Genomic DNA, 21,840 nt, shown 5'->3' with positions numbered 1-21,840 from the left:
TTATGCCTTTTGGATTTCAAATTCACCGGCTGTTTTCCAAGCACTCATCAATGATCAATCAATCAATGTTTATTTATATAGCCCAATATCACAAATGTTACATTTGTCTCAGTGGACTTCACAGTTTGTACAGAATATCAGTATGACAATACGACACCCTCTGTCCTTAGACCCTCACCAGGCGCGCCGGATTCATTTTAGAAGTGGGGGGGCCAAACAAGTGCGTGTGTATGGCCCAATCCCAAACCACGCCCTACACCCTACCCCTACACACTCCCCCTCCGTGACGGAGTGAACTCCGTGGAGTGACACATGAGGCTCCCTCCTGTCAGATGGAGGGAGTAAATACAGCGGCAAGCTTTGGGACGGCCTCCCCTCTCTCCGGCAGAAACAGGAAATGCCATAACTGTATGTACAGATGGAGCGCTCCATTTCAGACGCCTACCCGTGCGGGTCCGTGATCGGCACGGGGTGGGCCCCTGCTGAAAAGGAAAACCCCCCCGCAGGACTTGAAACGCCCCCTTGATAAATACATTTAATTATAATGAAACCAGCTGCAATGGATAATGGATCCACCAGGGGGAGCCGTGATTAAAAAGCTGCCACACTGGAACTCATGTGAAATAAACAGCTGATCTACAGGTATCTGATATAGCGGATATTTGTTAAGATCCATATGTCACGGATAGGATCATATTCTGTGCTAAATAAGAGACATGTAATCATTTACTAAACATCCCCATGTTTTTATTTAACAAAATAATGTTTAATTCACGTTGGCGTACGTACAAAACCATCGCTATGTTTTTAGATCAGGAAATGCATCCAGGCTCAAACAAACGATTTTCACTCATCATCCTCACGATCATTTAATGTACATATGTTCGCGAGTTGAAATGAATGCACTAAATGTAATCCACGTGAGTTTACAACAACAAAAATAATCGCTTTGTTTTTATATCACATCCGACCGGAGGAAAATGCAGCACGGGTCTCACTACCGATCTTCCTAATCCCACGGGCAAACAATAATATGTACAGTGTTAATAGTTTACTGTATTATTAGTGTCTAATATTACTGGGGATTTCGGAATGGTAGCCTACTGGATTTTGATTTATTGTATCGGCTTCATATCGCAATATATTCCCGAAGTCTGAAATGCAACAATGTCCCACATTAGGGCAATTCACCCTACATTTAATCATTCATACAAAATCATATTTCGTTTGTTTTTAACGAAATAAATGTGGTTTAATCCACATAATTTACTGTGTTAATTGTTTAGTATTGTTTAACTTGAAGGTGCCTGATGTGAACATTTCCAGAAGAACTCTAGCTTGAATGGCCTTTGTATGTATACAGTAGGCCTACAGTATAGCCCAACCATGTACACCTTCCTTTTTTCCCGTCCAAAGTTTGAATTGGATAAAGGTAATGGTTATCGATGGTGCTTTTATAGCCTATTGTATAATAACTGTGTGATTTATATTGCTTTTCAAATGCATATGGCCACCCATTTACACTGCTCTTCCCGTCAAGAATATGAATAGAACTTAGTTAGATCACTTTACATTTCTGCAAATAAATTTGTAATCACACACGTCTCCCCGTCCCGAAAATGATAAATAAAATAAAAAGAGGAAACCATTTTCAAGTTCAGTTTTCAACGTTTTTATTTAAAATAACTGACATAACAGACACCATACTGTAGGCCTATCTGCTGCGGAAATCAGGACGAGCTATTTCGGGATCTGTTTTTCGGGGGCTCCTCAGTCTCTCATTTACCCGGCTCCTGATTAGGACACATCCTGGGGATTGTGTTTACAAACATTGACCAGACCGTTCACCAGCCCCCACCCCCCACCCCCCACCCCCCCATGTTGCCTATGCTGTCCTGTGTTGCGAACTCTTTGTTTAAAACGAATTGGCCATCGGAATGTGTGGAGGAATTCTCCCAAGGGTCACATTCCACAGCTCTCCCCCCCCCCCCCCCCTCACACTCTTGTGATCTCCCATCCCCCAGTCTGTAGGTTTGTGTTTGCATATTTCTATCCCGTAATTCATACTGGTCCTCTCACGCACATACATTCTCCTTACAGTATACATACATAGGCTATATGAGTCCGTGTATCTACGGACCATTTGTTTTTCTTTATTAAACAAGTAAACGGAAGAGCGTCTGAGAGGCGTTTTTGCCCTTTTGCTTGTTACCTTACTAAATGGTCTAATGGTCAGTGGAGCGAGGGGGGAGGCCCGCGAAACTCGCGGAAGTGATTTCAAAACAAAAAGCACTCGTTTGCTTGGAACAAAGAAAACGGCCAAGACACACATTGAGTCCAGAAAATGAATGTTATTAAGGGCTGTAAATATAATAAGCCTGTGTCTAAAATTTACAACAGGCTTATTATATTTACAGCCCTTAAGATACACTTTTGTGTTCAACAGCTGACCACTACCATGACATACTTTGTTTTAGTACATTTCGCATGAGAGCAAAATGTATAAATATGAGCATTAAATTATATGAATATGAGAACAAAATGCATGAATGTGTGAGTGACAATATATGAATGTGTGCATTGAAATATGATAATATGAGAGCAAAATGTATGAATGTGTGAGTGTAAATATATACGTGTGTGAGAGTGAAAATGTATGTATCTAAAAGGAGAATATATGTGTGTAAGAGTGAAAATGTATGTATGTAAAAGGAGAATATATGTGTGTAAGAGTGAAAATGTATGTATGTAAAAGGAGAATATATGTGTGTAAGAGTGAAAATGTATGTATGTAAAAGGATAATATATGTGTGTAAGAGTGAAAATATGCTGCATTTTGAATGTCCGATAGTCCACCATTTCCACCGGAAATATCAAACATTTAATAAAAGTGAAAAAAAATGAACAAGACTTAACGTATTCATCATAATTAATTATATTTATTTCGTTTGGATGTAGGATTTTTGACTTTGTTTAGAGCAGTGATCTTCTACTATGAACATTTTGGACCCAAAATCACAACAAAAAAAACATAAAAACAGATTTTGAAAATGATATTATTTTTCATATGTAACACAAACATACACAACGAAAACCATTTAAAAGCTGGAAATATATACATGGGATGTCACTATGATAATGTGAAAGTTTGATTGAGGTAGCATGGGATTTCATTCTGATAAGGCAAAAGTGTTATTATAAATATAATACAAATATATATATACACATTATGTACAAAAATCAGTTTTTTCTGTCTTTATCTGTGCCACGCTTCAAAGCGGTTTCTGTCAACTACGACACAGAGGGCAACATCACAGATTCCTCCTCCTCCATGTCAAAAAACAAGCTTAAAGCTTGACTCATGTTCAGAGTTCTCTTCATCATAGTTGAATCTTCAAAACTCTAAATCTATCCAACTATATCTAAATTCTTGTTAGAAATTAAAATCAATGTTTTGATGGCATAATGTACCTTAAATGTACCTTCAGTTTAAATGCTGTTGTGCACAACCAGTTAAGCTTTTATTCTGAAAATCCTTCATCTCCGGTTAGCATGTGGCTAGTTTACCATTTCTTATAGAGGTTAATTTAGTAGCGAAATGACATGGAGTGATGCACACCGAAACCTACTGATTTGAACACTGCAACTATAGACGTATTATTATTGCTGAATATTAAATGAAGGTATAGTTTATTTGAATAAAGTTATTGTTTACAGACGTGGGTAAGATGTGACAACATCCGGAATGACCAGAAACCAAACCAGCCGTGAAGTATTTTCTGTATTTTTTAGAATATTAACTACAACGTTTAGAATGTGTTAAAGGAAAAGTGATGAAAGACAATATGAGGAGAAGAGGCGTGTTTAAGTATATATTGAATGTACAATGCCTGAATCCTCTGTTTAAACGTAACAACGGACATTAAGATGTGGAGGGCCGGCCCGCAGGGAGGAGCCTGCAGAAGCTATATAACAGCAGCACCTGAGTGGTTCGGCCTCTTTTACTCTGCTAGCGAGGGCCAGAGGCAGCTGCTTTTCTGTCGGACAATATCCTGTTTGTGACTTTACCACGCTTTTTATTAATTTAAGTACCAATTTGAAAACATCTCAGAGACTCCATTTAGTCTCCTTTTTAAGCTTCTCTTTCCTGGACACGAGAATAACCATCACAGTTAACAATTGGTGACCCCGACGTGATTCTCGTTGGACGGGAGAGACTACACAACCAGCTGTTTTCCGGAGACGCGGCACCCGTTCGACACAACGAGCTCGAATACTTGGTAAGAGGAAACCTGTTAAATCAAATTCTTCATAGTTTATGCAGTACAAAATAGGTTTGTGTTGGACGGAGGCCAGCGGATCCTGAAAATAGCTGTGTATTTAATGTTAAAACAACCAAATGTATAACAATAAGAATTCCATAACACGTGGCGTTGCATTTTCACAAGCAGGGTGAGTTCAAATTTATTTTTTCTTATATCTAACCCTGCATGCTATTAATTTGTGTGTGTGTAGTATTTTAAAATATAAATGTGTGTGGCCATTGTACTTTGGGTAGGTGTCTTGTTGTGTTTTCATGTAGGTGTCTCTTGTTACGTTAGTAGTTAGTTAGCCTATGACGTAAGGATATATAAGTCCATTTAACGATTATTGTTAAGATCTATGGGACATAGCGAATTGATTAAGGATCAAGTAATTGAAAACCAACAAGGCATAGCGAATCAACTTAGGGTTGAGTAACTGAAGACAGTGCTAGTCGAAAACAGTTGAAAACAGTTTTAAAAAAGTCCTTTTTGAGGAAAGGCTTGATTAAGGTGTAAGCTTTTATCAGTGGTCATAACTGTTCTATTTTCAACCAAGATATTGCGGGTGGAATACGATATTTGGAGTTACAACAGCATTACGTTAAATTGACGACGGTCATTTAATGGTCGCTGATAAGTTTCCATAATACTCCCACCTAGCGTGTCGAAATGGCAGCAGTTGACCAATAGTGGACTATAAAGTCAAATAATACGTAGATAGGTTTATAGCTTATGCGTAAGGGTTCCTAACTTTAAGTGATGATATCAATAAGATAAAGCCCATTTTTTCATAGCAAACTAGATAGAAATGTTATTTTAAACTCCCCTGTGAGAGACACGAGGTGTTTTCAAATCCCTTTGTTCTTCAGGTCAAAGGTTGGAAAATCAGTTGCCATCTTGTCTTGTCCTCATGCTGAAGCCACACGGCAGTCGCCATTTCGTGAAATGCTAATTGAAAGTACTCTGTTTGTTTTGACACACAGTCCCACTCACATGAGGCTAGTTACTCCATATTGAGAAGGACAAATCATATTTCTTGGCAGAGTTGGAACTATAAAATAGACAGGTTATCTTACCGTGGGAAGTTTGGTATTTGTAGGAGTCTGGTTTTGAAAATATTCTTGTTTGCAAGTGCGTATTGGCGGTTTATTTGAGATATTCTTGTTTGCAAGTGCGTATTGGCGGTTGATTTGAAATATTCTTGTTTGCAAGTGTGTTTTGGCGGTTATGTGCTGTGTTGTTTAACCATATTCTAATTTTCTTCCCATTTTTAAGGAAATAAGCTTCTTCTTGTTAAAAAGAGGTCAGTTTTGCAACAGCTATCCCTAGTGGATTAAGCTGGAAATTACAACAGCGCACTCTGCTGGTAATACAGAATTATTACAAAGATACTATAACATTTTGAAGCTTAATTTTGAGTGTTATTAATGAACACATTCGCCAGGACAGAATTACAAAGTGGTTTCTAATTAAAATATGAAAAACTTTACATCATAGACTTTCAAACTAGACTGTAGAATATTCAAACACCAATTGATTAAAGCTACATGTAACCCATACATTTCAGTATGCACAGTACACAGTAGATTTAGATTTTCACAAGACTTCGATTTTCATATCTCAAAGTCAAAACGATACACTGTACAATTTTTATTTTAACATTTCAGATTTTAAAATTTGCATAATTTTTTATCTTTTAATTTAATTTATTAATATTTAAATTTAAAAAAAAACTTAAATCATAAAAAAAAAAATTCTAAACAAAAACAAACTTTAAAAATAAATAAAAATAAAACCCTACCCAGATTTAAAGTTAAGTTCGGATGACATAGGATATTATTTATCAGGAACGAAGGTGCTAGTCGGAGGATTAGTGTTTCAATCTTTGATAACTTAATAATATTCATTCGAATAGTTAGAGAACATGTCACCAAAAGAAACTAAATTGAGGCTAGACGCAGAGCCAGGCTCAACTGCAGATATCAAGGGAAGGATACAAATCATATCAGATGCTATAACAGCTCCAAATCTTAGAAGAAAGACATAGAGCCAAATGGAGAAACTGTTGGAACAATGGCAAACGAGAGGACTGTATCCAGCTGATGATCAACCAGCACCAACGGAAGCACATAGAACAGCTGTAATTGACTATGAGAATGGAGAATACCTGCAACAGCAACAAGCATGGATCAAAGCCGGACAACCCCCTTGGTATGGACCTGCTAAAAGCGCTATGAGGAGAGCTGAAAAAAGGAAATCTAGAGTTACAAGTCTGGTACGCCATCTAAAATATGTCAGCCAAGGATCAACGAATGTGGTTCCAAGCTTGACTGATGCGCCTCCTCCCTACATGACAGAAGAACACCTTTTCTTTCAACCCTCAATACAAGCCCCAACTTTTGGTGCTTTAAGAGGAGTATTGGAGTTGAACGGTCTCCCCACAGCTACACGTGTCAAAGACTTGGAGTATGGGGTAAGACTCCTATCTGGTGAGCTCAACAGAAGATTGGACGAACTCGACAGAAGAATGGAAGAGGAGCTCAACAGAAAAATGGAAGAACTCAGCAAAAGAATGGAAGCACAACTCAAGAGAAGAGAAGGCGAAGGTTCTCCAGACACAACAACAGTAACTGAAGCTGGAAGATTCAACTGCTCAAAACTCATGCTACCGGTGATAGCGGCTGGAGAAGGAGGATTGAAATACCAATCATGGACTCACAGAGACATGGAAGCATTAGTGGCAAAGCTACCTCCACTCATCAAAGGAGGTCAGAAGTGGGTGAATGATCTGGAGAGATACACATCCCAAGACCACCTGTGCTTGGGGGACATGAGGGCCCTGCTTGGACGGATTGAAGGACGACTTGAGGCAAAAGCAATAGATTCTGAGGCCAATTGCACGCACGACTCAGATGACACTTCATTCAACTACATCAGGTCGAATTATTGGACTGCTATTCGTCACATCTACCCGACAACATGCAGTTTAGATGCCCTCAACAGCCTGAGGAAAGGCACGGAGGAAGACATGCATGCCTTCTTGAAGAGATGTGAAGGAGTGTGGGAGGACTACACTGGAGAACGACATGATCTTTCTCCACCTGTTGAAATGGTCGGTGGAAGAAGCTGTCGTTAAAACCCTTCCCCCATCAGTGCAGGCAAGCCTGGATAACGTGGTGGGATTAGACACTAAACCCTTTGAAGAATGGGGACATCTCATTCCCACGATATGAAATACCAAGCAACCCAGAGGGAAAATGACGAAGAAATTCAAACATTACAACTAAAACTTTTGAAGATACAGGTAGCTGAAAGACACCAGTAGCTTGTAGGAAAAGACAAGGAGAAGGGAGGGGAAACTTCCAGAGAATGCAGGGCAGACACCTCAAACTGTTAAATCTCAGATAGTGCCAGAGAGTCAGATCCAAAACCAACAACCAGGAGGTTTCCGAGGAAGCAGAAGAGAGGAAAAGTACTCGGTTTGAGGGATGCTACATATGCGATCAGCTGGGCCATTGGGCTAGAGATTGTCCAAACAACAACAAATTGAAATACCCACCACATGCACCAAACAACGGCCTCCATGCATTTACCCGGGGGAGGTTTCCATGACTACGACAGAAGCAGGGGTTTCAGGGATGTCAAAGACGAACAGCATTGCCAAACATGACCCAAATGCCACTGACACCTGGTATCAACCACAACAATGAGGAAGCTCAGAGGGCCAGACCACCAGGTGATGCATCTTCAGCACAAGGGTATTTTGAAATCCAGCTACATTGAGCCATATCTGTCACCACAGAAGGGAGAGGTTTAATGTTTAATGTAAAAACAAAATCGAGAGTAGCATTTGCATTTACACATAAAGCATCCACAGAATAGAACATTTAGCAGACTATTTTTGTAATTATGAGAAGGAAAGAGATTACGAGTGATGTTGTTCCCCCACACAGAAAACTATTGTGTCCACACAGCTAGTGAGGTCAAGACGACGGGTTTCCACCAAAAAATATGAAGACGGAAACCTAGTACTCGCCCAAGACGGAGGATCCATACCAAATCCTCCTGTTTACACCGACTGCAGTTCAAGGGGCGGTGATACACCTGACGTGGAGCTGTTGAGACCTAAAAACAGAAACTCGATTCTGCTGTGGTGAAGTCTGGCTACAAAGGGAGGTGTCCGATAGGGTCGCTTGTCTCAAACCAGTAAAGAAGTCAACAAGAACCCAGCAGAACTAGAGAGTGACTGTTAGCGGGAGAACAGTGACAGAGCGACAGAGACTGGCACAACATTTTCCAGCCAGTACATAGATTAGACCCCGTCAGAAGACCGGGGCTGTGTTTAAAGGGAACTTCATTTATTGTTAGTGGAAGTGTAGTTTTTTAGTCAAACAATTATGTGATTTATGGAGTCAGATTACATTTTTTCTCATAAACACAATTTTATAATCGGTCTGAAGTATCTGTTTTAAGGCAATGAGCTGCAGATTAGATAACATAACACTGATTGAGAGCTTGGATGAAGAAGTTGTGGGTTTTTACAACAGTTTCAAGAATCAGTTTTGATTTATTATTCTTGAGTATTTTACTGATTTATAATGTAGTGGCGTAAGGCACTATCTCATTTTGAGTGAGTGCCACCAGCCCTCATGCATGTCACCCTCTGTGAGAAATAGTTCGCATTTTTTCACCAGTATAGAGAAAATATATTTTATCATATCTTTGTTCAGCAGTAATCCAAACAATCCTCTAATATTGAGACGCATTAGCGACACCAGGGGTATGTGTTTTTTTGCAGCAACAATGATGCATAATACCATGACAAAAGCCATTATTGCAACAAGTAACCATTTTTTGTGCTAATGGCAGATTTAGTGAATATGTTTTTATACCATCAGAAAGCCATACATCATACGATATTTTGTACGCCTTATGGGTACACGGAGAAGTTATTTATTTAATGCAACGTTATGGGTTTTACATGTCCTGTTCAGAATAGGGTAATCATTGCAATATTAATTGAGCATGTTCTGCTCAAAGGAGGGAGTGTCATGATTATACAGATATATTGATTTCAGTGACGTTGTAGTTAATAAATAATAACATGTAGTTAACAATAGGTCTCATAACGACAAAGGTATGCCGAAGCTTGGGCCCCTCCAAGGAGGGAGTGGTCCAGTTTTAGATATTAGACGAATAAAAGTAATGAATATGTCAGAACTCTGAGTAATATTATCCAAGTTTTGTCTACACAGGCTAAGAAAAGCTACAGAGATACCAGACGAGACACCAGAAGAGACTCCTGTTCGCCAGGTGATTGGGTGAGGGTGAAAGTTCACAAAAGACAGTGAGCTGATCCCCGGTGGACGGAACAGTGAGAAGTTGTAACGAACTTCACACGCGCTCCGGTTTAAAGGTAAAGAAAAAGGAGCAAATTGACACCACCTCACACATTGTCACCCTTCACTGGCAACCAGAACATTATTGGGAGTTAGGACTGATTTGGCAGAGCTGGAACAAAACAATAATAGAAATAAGATAAGATAGAAGAAACAGCTCAAAAGACGAATTGTCTTTAGATTTTATAGATTGTACACTAAAGTGAAAACCTATTTTTGTTTTACATCTGAAAAAGAGTCCAATTTTGTATACGTTATTTATAGTACTCATTATTTAAATTCTGTAACTGACACCAAGGGAGAAAATAGAGATGATGTCAAGAACAAAGCCAAAGCTATGTGGGGTCCCCTAGGATAAGAGTCAGAATAGCAATGTTGATTGTGCTCATTACACCTGGCACTTCTGGTTGGATGGGTAGTACAATATCAAGTAAGATATGGATCCATTAGTCCACTCATAGATAATGCCCACATTACTAACAAAACTCCAGCTGTGTTTCAGAAACTTTCACTTATCCCCAGAGCCAAAAGATCAGCTGAGCAACAAGAGGAGGAGTTAGAAATACTCGGTCCCAAAGGTGAGGCGATTACAATCAAGATGATTCACCCCCCATATATGTAGTTCTTGTATCAAATGATGAGATGGGTTTAAGTGATTGGGATATGTAGGTGAATTTACAGATTATGGGAATCTAAAAATACACTGGATCCATGTTTTAGTCTGTGCCAGAAACACCCCTGTTAAGTTTATGGACAACCGATCGGTGACCAGAGCACAATTATTGAAAATGATTACAGTAGAAACAGGCTACTAACCCACAAGTACAGCTTTGTACGTACAAACTCTATGAACAAAATTCCCCAGCAGATTGTGGCGACATTGCAGATATGTTCAGTCACAAAAGTTACTTATGTTCTAAATAACAGTGAGATATTTAAAGTGAATGGAGAAAATATGGGGACGTTCTTTTATAGTGTGTGAAATATGTGGTGCTTGAAACATGTAAGTATTTTCAATTTATAGAAGAAAATGGTTTTCCTGAAAGAGTTATTTGGAGTAGCCATGTTAACAGTGGGTGGAAACAATGTTTAGGGATATGGCACAACCATTAGTAGACATTAATTGGGTTTAGATGACATTTAACATCTAAGACAGATAGTAAGATTAGGAAAATAGAGTGGAAAGGATTGGATATGTTTACCTCAGTGTGTTAGAATTAACTATAGGTAATGCGGCCCGAGATCTCTCTCTCTCTCTCTCTCTCTGCCTGTCAGAATGCTACGACCCCATCTTCAGACAAATGACCTCACCACAGGAGACTCCTCCTCCGGTTTAAAGACAGACAACCCGAGCTGAACCAACAACGACCTGAGGCATCCAGAACCATCTCCACCTGAGGCATCTAGAACCAAACCAGCATGCTGACAAGAGGCAAACTCTCATCGGTCCCTCAAACAGGACATGAAGGTTCCAAACTGAGCCGCGAGATTTGGCACAATAGCAGAGTGTGGGACATGAGAGCAGATACACCACTCCATGCAACAGCGTAGAGACTGAAAAGGAGGAGATGAAATGCAAAGCAGTTGGGCCACTGAAAAGAGTTACAGCGGGAAGATCCAAGTGCGGATGGACTGAGGGAGAAGACAGGATGGAGGAGAGGAGAGGACAGAACCAGAGGAGTTGGCATGGGCCAGCAGAACGTGAGGGCGTCGTGGCTTGACGACCATAGGGGGAGAGGAAGGAACACAGGAGTGGAGTGAGTTTACACATAAACACACTTATTAGAAAATAATCCTAAAACACACTGAGGGTAGAACATATTATTCATCTTTTCATATATAAACAAATTATTCTTATAGAGATTCTTATTCATGTGAGAATTTGGGGAAGATTTAATTTGTTACAATATAGATAGCAGGCAAATCTTTATTTGAATGGGAAAATAGTACCAAGCCAAAGAAGTATTCCAATCTAGAGTATTGGTTTCACTATTGTAGCATGGTTATTACCATAGGAGAACTGTAAGTTGGGGAAACAACATTTGTTTGTCGTCCAAGATGTAGAGTTTTAAAAAAGACACTAGGCAAAGAGCGATTGAAGATTTTAATTTTGAAAAAAACTAGTACAATTGTGAGTAATACATGCGGGGCCTTGGATCACTCATTTTAATGGTGCATATTTTCGACAATAAATATCGTTCAGGGAGAAGGGGTTGCTCAACCCACTCTGCAGATGTTTTAAATCTTACTTGCAGCTTCAGAGGGAGGCGCACGCACCAGAGTAATGAGTTTTTAAAAGACAAGTCGCACCACCTCCTAATGCTCATCCATTTAATCAGTGATGACCTGACATTTAGAGGATGTATTTAAAAGGAGAAAACATATCTGCCCATGAGTGAAAATTCCTGAATTGAACTAACAAACATTAATGAAATGACTTCTGTTTTTGAAGTCCTTGTTAGAGCACCCAAGGTTCCACACACTGTTAAAGGTGGGTTAGCATAGTTATTTAAGTGAACAGAAATGAAAATAAATTAGTATAATGAGTTATTGATATTCCCCAGTTGTTCACACCATTTCAGGGACTTTATCACTGTATTAGAAATCAGACCACCCCCAAAGCCAGTAGGGCTAAGAGACCAGTCCCAGGGGGAGTTTAGGCTCCAGGGTAAAAGGATAGCATAGGGGCGACCAGGGGAGGCCTAAATGTTGCACTCATTCCATGTCCTAAAATACCGATTGATCACGACGGCCTCTTCTAGAGAACATATTACTTTCATAACTTAAATGGTATGAAAGGAGGGAGGGTAAATTTCTCTATGAGGAGACAGTTACAATGCTAGTAGAACAAGACGGCCCACCCCAATACAGATGTTGATGAAAATGATGAGTTAGTTTGAATGATGTTAAACGATATGGATGTTCAGAGATGAGGTTGTTCAATGAATGTCCAGGCCGATGTGATTCTTAAATGATGAAATCATGTGAAGAAGTGAGCAAAATAAAATGCTAAATGGAGTGAATCCATTTCAATTTACTTATACTATTACAAGATAGTGTATTTTTATTCAATTTACTCTATACTATTCCAAGATAGTTTATTTCATTTTTATTATTTTTCACTGTTCTATATGGTAGATGTAATGTACATTTTCGAATCATTGCTATTCTAAAATGGGTAGTTTCTTTCACCTTGTAAAAAACAAGTTGCCGTTAACACTGAGCGTGGTATGAGAACGGTTTCTGTGAAAGGAGGGAGGAAGAAATGTTCTGATACCAAGCCATTGCTGCTATTTTGAAGAACCATATTGAATGTTAACACTAGAAGTTATGCACAGGGAAAACTTTTATGTTGAACACAGTCAAAGTATTTTTGGTATTTTTGTAAAATTGAGGATATTCGCACTATTCCATTTGATTGTATGTTTTTGATATGAATTATGGTACTATGCAGAGTTCAGATGAAGAACTCATTGATTTCAGTATTATATACACCTTTTAGGTGTGTAAGGAGGGACTGTTAGAAATTAAAATCAATGTTTTGATGGTATAAATGTACCTTAAATGTACCTTCAGTTTAAATGCTGTTTTATACTGAAAAACCAGAAATGATTGTGCACAACCAGTTAAGCTTTTATTCTGAAAATCCTTCATCTCCGGTTAGCATGTGGCTAGTTTACCATTTCTTATAGAGGTTAATTAGTAGCGAAATGACATGGAGTGATGCACACCGAAACCTACTGATTTGAACACTGCAACTATAGACGTATTATTATTGCTGAATATTAAATGAAGGTATAGTTTATTTGAATAAAGTTATTGTTTACAGACGTGGTTAAGATGGTGACAACATCCGGAATGACCAGAAGCCAAACCAGCCGTGAAGTATTTTCTGTATTTTTAGAATATTAACTACAACGTTTAGAATGTGTTAAAGGAAAAGTGATGAAAGACAATATGAGGAGAAGAGGCGTGTTTAAGTATATATTGAATGTACAATGCCTGAATCCTCTGTTTAAACGTAACAACGGACATTAAGATGTGGAGGTGCCGGCCGCAGGGAGGAGCCTGCAGAAGCTATATAACAGCAGCACCTGAGCGGTTCGGCCTCTTTTACTCTGCTAGCGAGGGCCAGAGGCAGCTGCTTTTCTGTCGGACAATATCCTGTTGTTGACTTTACCACGCTTTTTATTTATTAAAGTACCAATTTGAAAACATCTCAGAGACTCCATTAGTCTCCTTTTTAAGGCTTCTCTTTCCTGGACACGAGAATAACCATCACAGTTAACATTCTCAATGTTTGTCTGTCACCTTACTTCAATCGCAGTCTCCCGCCGTCTCTCTTCGTCTCTCTTCGTCTCTTTCGTCTCGTTTCGTATCACTTACCGTTGACCTGATTACCTCACCCCCTCCCTCCCTGGTAAATACATCCTGTTGAGCAGAATCTACAGTTTCCAGTATTTTCCGTTTCGTAAAAATGATAAAATACGGCGAAGATTAAAAATATGTGCTTCCATTATTCATACTTCTGAAATATATCTGTATTAACTTTATATCATCGTATGGTCCGTGTTTATTGGGTCTTTTTGCATGAAACAAAGACTGGCATATAGTTTCATCAAGCCAGTACTTTCGACAGAAATACACATATACATCCTGTTGAGCAGGATCTACAGTTTCCAGTATTTTCCGTTTCGTAAAATGATAAAATACGGCGAAGATATTCAAATATATGCTTCCATTTTTCATACTTTTGAAATGTATTAACTTTATATCCATCGTCTCTCCGTGTTACTGGGTCTTTTGCATGAAACAAAGACTGGATATAGTTTCAAGCAAGTAATTTCGACAGAAACACACGGCAATGTTTGTCCCGGACTGTTGTTTTTTATGCGGCACAGGTCATGTGATCTGATCACGCCGGCGTGACGGTCGACTCCAAAGGGTTAATATTAAATACATATAAGTATTTTTACAACTTGTATTTAAAAATACTCTGTTGTAATTATTGCATGCATAACATTGTGTTCATCCATTCAATGTGGCATCTGCTATAATGGGGTTAATGTATGATATACTTAATAATACAATACATTATAATATATGATATGATAATTACATTTTAGTTGTTATCATTTCTTATTTCATAGTTTTCTCATTATTATTATTGTATCGCTCATCTTATTTTTGATTTATAATTAATCTGTGTGAATCTGTTCGGTCCTGTTTTTCACTCTCACCCTGTGCTGTTTGAACTACTGAATTTCCCCACGGGATTAATAAAGGTCCATCTTATCTTATCTTAATGTATAAAATTGATTTACTTTAATCTACTGTACTGTGTAAAACACCCCAACAATATTACAAGAAATATCCTGCATAAAGCAAACTATATACTTTATTGATCTAAAATATTGATGTTTTTTTCATTATAGTAGCTTGTGAAAACCATACAGTAACAAATAAGTGATTAAATGCTACAGTATTCAGAAAACACAACTGCAGAGCTGCAAACATTGCAAACAGTTGTCTTTGTGTATTTTGTGAATGAAGCGCCATCTCATGGTTAAATCCTGTAATTGAACAAATGGGGAAATTGGGCAACGCCCTCTAGCAATTTCGCAACACCCCCAGCCACTTCACTTGCCTTGCCTTGCCTTGCCTCGCCTCGCCTCACCGCGCCACGCCGCGCCTCGCCTCGCCCTGCAATTTAGTTCAATATCTGGTTACAAGATCAATTTGAATAAGTCATGTATTTTACCCCTCAATAGTGCCATGGTTAAACTAAACTTAAATACAGAATTGCAGATCGTCCAACACTTTAAGTATTTGGGAATCAATATATATGCCTCATTAGACCCAATAGTAGCAAAGAACTATAAAATAATGTATACAACAATTAAAGATGACCTAAAAAAGTGTATGCAAACATTTGGACCAATTATTGGGCAAGCTGTGAAAGTGTGGAAACATGTAGAGAAATGGTGCAATTGGTCTGTAGATTGGCATAGCAACATACCCATTTTTCATAACCTGTTACTACGTATTGGGAAAAAAGCAATCCAATTCCCATAATGGAAAACTCGAGGAATACATTATCTTTCTGACATAACCAACGACAACGGCTTGATGTCCTTCCAATAATTGAAAGACACGTATAATGTCGTGCTCTTCTTTCTTTTTTATTTGCAACTACGTACTGCCATGCGCACATATGGAGGTCCTTGGAATCCACCTCTGCCAACACATCAATTAGTTAAGGTCATAATAAGTCCAAACAGTGTGAGCGGCTGTGAGACAGCGACCCTTTTAGCGGGGGAGGAAGGGCTTGTCAAAGTCTGGAGTGTGAAGGACAGAGTTAGTGCAGACTGCATCTTTCAAGTCTCTAAAAGCTTTGTCACACTCATCGGTCCATTTCAGTTTGTTGGGAGCAGAGGCTTTGGTCAAGTCATTCAACACAACCGCCCTGTCTGCAAAATGAGGAACAAACTTACGGTACCAACCGACCAACCCCAGAAACCCTCTCATCTTCTTCTTGGTAGTGCAGGCACAGGGAATGACTGTATGGCCTCGACTTTCCCCAGCTGTGGCTTAATCTTCCCAAATCCGATGATGTAGCCCAGGTACTTCACTTCTCTTTGAGCGATAGCACACTTGTTTGGGTTGATTGTCAGACCAGCTGCTCTGATCCGCTGCAAGACTTGTTGTAGATGGAACCTGTGCTGTGCTGTGAAAATAACCACATCATCCAAATATGCAGCAGAGAAATCAGAGACATCCCTCAATACATGGTCCATCAGTCTTTGGAATGTTGCCGGCGCCCCTTGGAGACCAAATGGCATGACTCTGAACTGATACATACCAAATGGAGTCCTAAAGGCTGTCAACTCCTTAGCTTCAGATGCCAATGCTAACTGCCAGTAGCCTTTGCTTAGGTCCAACGTGGTGATGTACTGAGCTTTGCCAACCCTTTCCAACAGATCGTCAATTCGAGGCATTGGGTATGGATCAAAATTAGACACTGCATTCAGGTACCTGAAATCAATGCAAAATCGAAGTGATCCATCTTTCTTTGGAACCAGTACAATTGGGCTGCACCACTCACTGCAGGAGACCTCGATTATCCCCAGTTCCAGCATCATCTTTATTTCCTTTTGTAGAACAGGAATTAGCCGTTCAGGAATCCTGTAGCTCTTCTGCCGAACTGGAGCATTTCCTGTTAGATGAATCCTGTGCTGGACCAGTGAGGTAAAACCTGGTGTCTCTTTAAAAAGATCCGGGTCAAGGAGTGGCTTTACTCCTTCCTGCTGGGTGGGAGATAGATGAAACAGGTCCAACGTCAAGGGCTCTGCTGTTGCAGTGGTGGCAGGAAAGAACTTCTCATTTGCTTCCTCATCCTGGACAGCACATACCAACAACTGGCACACAGGCTCTTGACGAACCTGGAACTCCTTGAGCAGATTGACATGGAAAGTCTGATATTTCTTTACTCTTTCTGGCATATATAGTTCATATGTGACCTTACCAACAACCCGCGACAGAAAACGAGGACGTGAATAGGAAACAAGAGTTTATTCACTGCTGCTGAAGGACACAAACAGGCGAAACAAACTACTAAACAAGAGGTCAGCTGGTCGTGGCTGCTCTTCGCGCTGCGTCCTCCTGCCAGAGCGAGAGCGAGATCCGGCCAGGTGTCCTCAATCCCAGCTGATAGACCAAAGGGAAAACCTTAAAGGAACATACACACACCAGAGATAACAAGGCAGGGGTCGTCACAGTTGCAACATACCAGAAGCTTCATGTATGTCGATATATAATGTGCTGTCTTCTGTAATTGTTCAGGTGAAAACCTGTTGGAATTTGTATCACTAAAAACAGGACTGAAGGAAAAAGGTTGTTAGTCATATCATAATATCAATTCAGGAAACATGTTTATTAGGAATGGTTGATTTTAAAATGGCTCATTTGGAATATTTGCTTTTTAAAGAAAATATGGGTAGCTCTTAAAAGAGCTTTTGGTTTGGAGACAATGGTGACCCTACACCACTCTATACTGCCATCGCACTGCACCCTCCTCATTCAAATAGGAGCTGAAGGTCTCCCGCAGTTGGAAGGATCTGCGTGTGGCATTGTTGGAGCCCATCCTCGGTGCATCACACAGGGTTGGAGTAGCTTCACCCGTGGACTTTGCGATAGGTGTGCGTGATGGTTTTCCTATCATCCTCCTGCGGAGGAAGTTGTGCAACACACAGGTGGCCTTCACACACATCTCTGTTACCTCTGGGCTGGTGGTGATGACACGCCTGAGCATTCTCCACTGGGATGAGAGGATGCCAAACGCACATTCAACCACCAACCTGGCACGGCTGAGGCGGTAGTTGAACAACCTCCTTTCACGGGTGAGGTGACGTCCAGGGAATGAACGCAGCAGGTTGTCCAGCAGCGGAAAAGCCTCATCTCCAACGAAGACATGGGGGAGAAGGCCCCGCCGCTCTGCTCCTGGGATGACGTGTCAGGTGGTAGCTGCAGACTGCCATCTCTGAGGCTCTCTCCAAAAGCGGAATTCCTCAGGCTCCCACTGTCGCTGCTCCTTCCAAAGCCTCCGACATCCACTATCCTGAAGAGGTACTCAGCATCCACGACAGCCAGCAGTACCAAGGAGTAGGTGCACTTGTAGTTGAAGTAGAGGGACCCAGAATTTGCCGGAGCCTGGATCCCCACGTGCTTCCCATCAATGACACCAACACAATTGGGAAAGTCCCAACGCTCCTGGAACCCAGCAGCGATGGCTCTCCAGTCCTCCATCTGTGGTACCGGCATGTACTCCTCAACCAGGGCGGTCCAGATGGCACCCGCAACCTCCTTCACGATGACAGCCACTGTTGCATGCCCGACCCGATAGCTGAATGCTATGGTCCTGTACGAGTCACCGGTTGCCAGGTACCTGAGAAAAAATATATATACATGATTACAAAATATATTTATTCAGACCCCACACAGACCACAGACACACAGATCACAGACACACACAGATCCGCCCCCCACACACAGATCACACATTGATCACAGACACACACACAGACACACATTGATCACAGACACACAGATCCCCCCTCCACACACACACAGACCACACACACAATCCCCCCCCCACATACTGTGTTTACCTAGCTATCTTAATTAATGTTATCCATCTGAACTAAATCACAGACTTCATTCATGCATTCTCTCTCCTTCTATACAGAGTCAGATGAAAGCAGTAGAAATACACAAAACGTACCGTAGGCATATGGCGAGTCGCTCGGCGGTCCGATTGACAAAAGCAGATGGGTGTCAGCCTTTGTAATCAGTGGACCCACTTTTCCGAGCAACTCGTCGAACACGTCTTTGCTCATCCTGAAGTACTTCTGAAAGAGGTTGTCATCCAGACGGAACTCTTGGACCAGAACGTGGTATTCCCCCCGTTGCAAATGTTTTCGGAGTATAGGATGTACCCAACAGCGACGCACACTAAATGGCTTCCTGCGAAACAATGTATACACTTTATGCAACCTTGCACACACATGTGTTACCCTTCTTGCCCTTGCTACAACACCGGCATCCATTTTAGCAATAGTGGAGAAGAACCGGGTTGTTTTGCTTTGTATGTCCAGGGCGGGACATTCATGTGATTGGTTGTTGGTCGCGGTGCTCGAATAAAATCCCCAAGCTTCAGACATGCCCAGCTCCAAGCTTTTTTTGAAGCTGTAGTGTGGACGGGCCGTAACAGTACCTTCTGTCCTGGATTGAAAACCCTCTCCCTGGCCTTCCGATCATACCAGGTTTTTTGTTGTTGCTGTGCCGACTTCATATTTTCATGTGCCAGTGCTGTCATCTCCTCAAGTCTCTTCCTCATTTTGATCACGTATGAGACAACATTCTCTCTTCCTGGCTGTGGACTCTCCCAGTGGTCTTTAAGAAGATCCAAGGGTCCTCTCACTTGATGGCCATACAAGAGCTCGAAAGGTGAAAAACCTGTCGACACTTGTGGAACTTCCCAATAGGCAAACAACAGGTACGGAAGCCATTGGTCCCAATTGGCCCCTGTATTGGAGACAAACTTGCGTAGCATGCCTTTGAGAGTCTGATTGTAGCGCTCTACTAGCCCGTCTGTCTGGGGGTGATAAGGGGTGGTCTTAATGCCCTTCACACCTAAGACTTGGTAAACCTGCTTCAAAAACTTGGACAAGAAATTTGTCCCACAGTCTGTAAGGATCTCTCTAGGTATGCCTACTCTGGAGAACAGATGAACAAGACAATTTGCTACCTGCTTGGCTTTGATGGACCTGAGAGGGAAGGCTTCTGGATAGCGGGTGGCATAGTCCCATACAACAAGAATGTAACGGTGTCCTGAGGAGCTTTTCTCTAAAGGTCCTACTATGTCCATGGCTATCCTCTCAAAAGGTGTGTCTATTATAGGCAACGGCTGAAGTTGTGCACCGGCTACTCCCTTTGATGAGGTAAGTTGACAGGTTTCACAAGACCTACAGAACTGAGAGACTTGCGTATACATCCATGGCCAACCAAACCTACTTCCAATCCTGTGCAAAGTCTTTTGGAAAGCCATATGACCTGCCCATGAAATTGAATGGCCTAACTCCATCACTCTGGATCTGAATTGCTTTGGCAGAGCTAAAACCTCAGTATTTCCCTTGCGCTGATAGAGGATGCCCTGCTTAACTATGTAGGTGGCCTCCTCCAGATAGCTATGGTTATCTTGCTTAACCCCCTCAACCTCTGTTACTTTCCCAAATCAATGCGTCAGTGTAGCATCCAGTTTCTGTACTGCCCCTATATCTGGGGGAAAGTCGAAGTCTAGCAGATCTGGTAATTCTGAAGGTTCCTGTGACCCTTTCTCCAGAGTACCACTCCGTTTTTTCCTTCTTCTCTGCGCTCTAGTCTTGGGTGGTTTACCGGGACTTGTCTCCCAGTCCACCCCATAAAAAGGCATCTCAGCGAGTTTCTGCGCTCTAGTGGTAACATTACAAGGCTTGACTGGCTGTAGAACTGGTTTCACCTCACCTTGGCTAAGTGGCTCCCTGACCGTTGCCCCAAGGCTCTCAACCTCACATCTTTCCCTGTCAGACTTGCAACCTGGCTTGTGCACTAGGTCATAAAGTGTAGGGAGATCATTACCAAGAATGACTGGGTATGGCAATGTTGGGGCTAATGCTACAGGCAACAGAAAGGTTTGGCCTCCTACAGTTAGATAGACCTCTGCTGTGGGGTAAACATGTTGATCACCATGAATGCAACTTATGGTTGAAGTATACTAACTCCACTTTTCACTAGGGACCAAACTGGACAAAACAACTGACTGAAAACATGCTGTATCCATCAAAGCTTCTACCCGCTGCCCATTAATCAAGACTGGTACTTTCCTGCCTTTTCCACCTACTCTCTCGACCCTGTCTGACCTAGGAACTGCACACAGGAGAGATGGCTTGGTGTGGGCTAAAACTGGGCAATATGGCTTGGTGTAACCTAGAGCATTGCAATGATAGCACCTTGTTTCTTTTTTTATCGGCCTTTGAGCTTGGTTTGGGCCTCGGTTGTTCTCCCAACTGCGGGTGGCATCCCGGCTCTCTTTCCTGGCTGATGTGAAAACCTCTGCTAGGCGTGCTGCCTCCGCTGCTGTCTTGGGGTCATGCTCTCTTATCCAGATTTCTAGCTCAGGCTGGAGCATCCTCAGGAACTGCTCCAGGATAATTGTCTCGGTTATTTCTTCCACCGTCGATTTTCCTGGCTTTACCCATTTGACGAAGAGATCCTTCAGACGAACATACAGCTCTTGTTGAGTCTCGCCAGACTCGATCTTCAGGGACCGGAATCGTCTTCTGTAAGTATCCGGTGTGATTTCAAACTTTGACAAAATTGCTGCTTTAACTTTTCCATAATTATCAGAGTCTTTCATGTCCATCATCACATAGGCACTACGAGCTTTACCGGTGAGCAAGGGAACAAGGCGCACCGCCCATCCGTCTCTTGGCCAGCGGCAGACATATGCTATTCTCTCAAAAGTTGTCAGGAACTGTTCAATGTCATCCTCTGGCGATAACGGCAGCAATTTGGGTTCTCTATGGGCCAAGGGTTCCCTC

The sequence above is a fragment of the Gymnodraco acuticeps genome, unplaced genomic scaffold (assembly GCF_902827175.1).
Source record: "Gymnodraco acuticeps unplaced genomic scaffold, fGymAcu1.1, whole genome shotgun sequence".
Lineage (NCBI taxonomy): Eukaryota > Metazoa > Chordata > Actinopteri > Perciformes > Bathydraconidae > Gymnodraco > Gymnodraco acuticeps.
The sequence above is the reverse complement of the archived record's forward strand: the minus strand, read 5'-3'. Positions refer to the sequence as shown.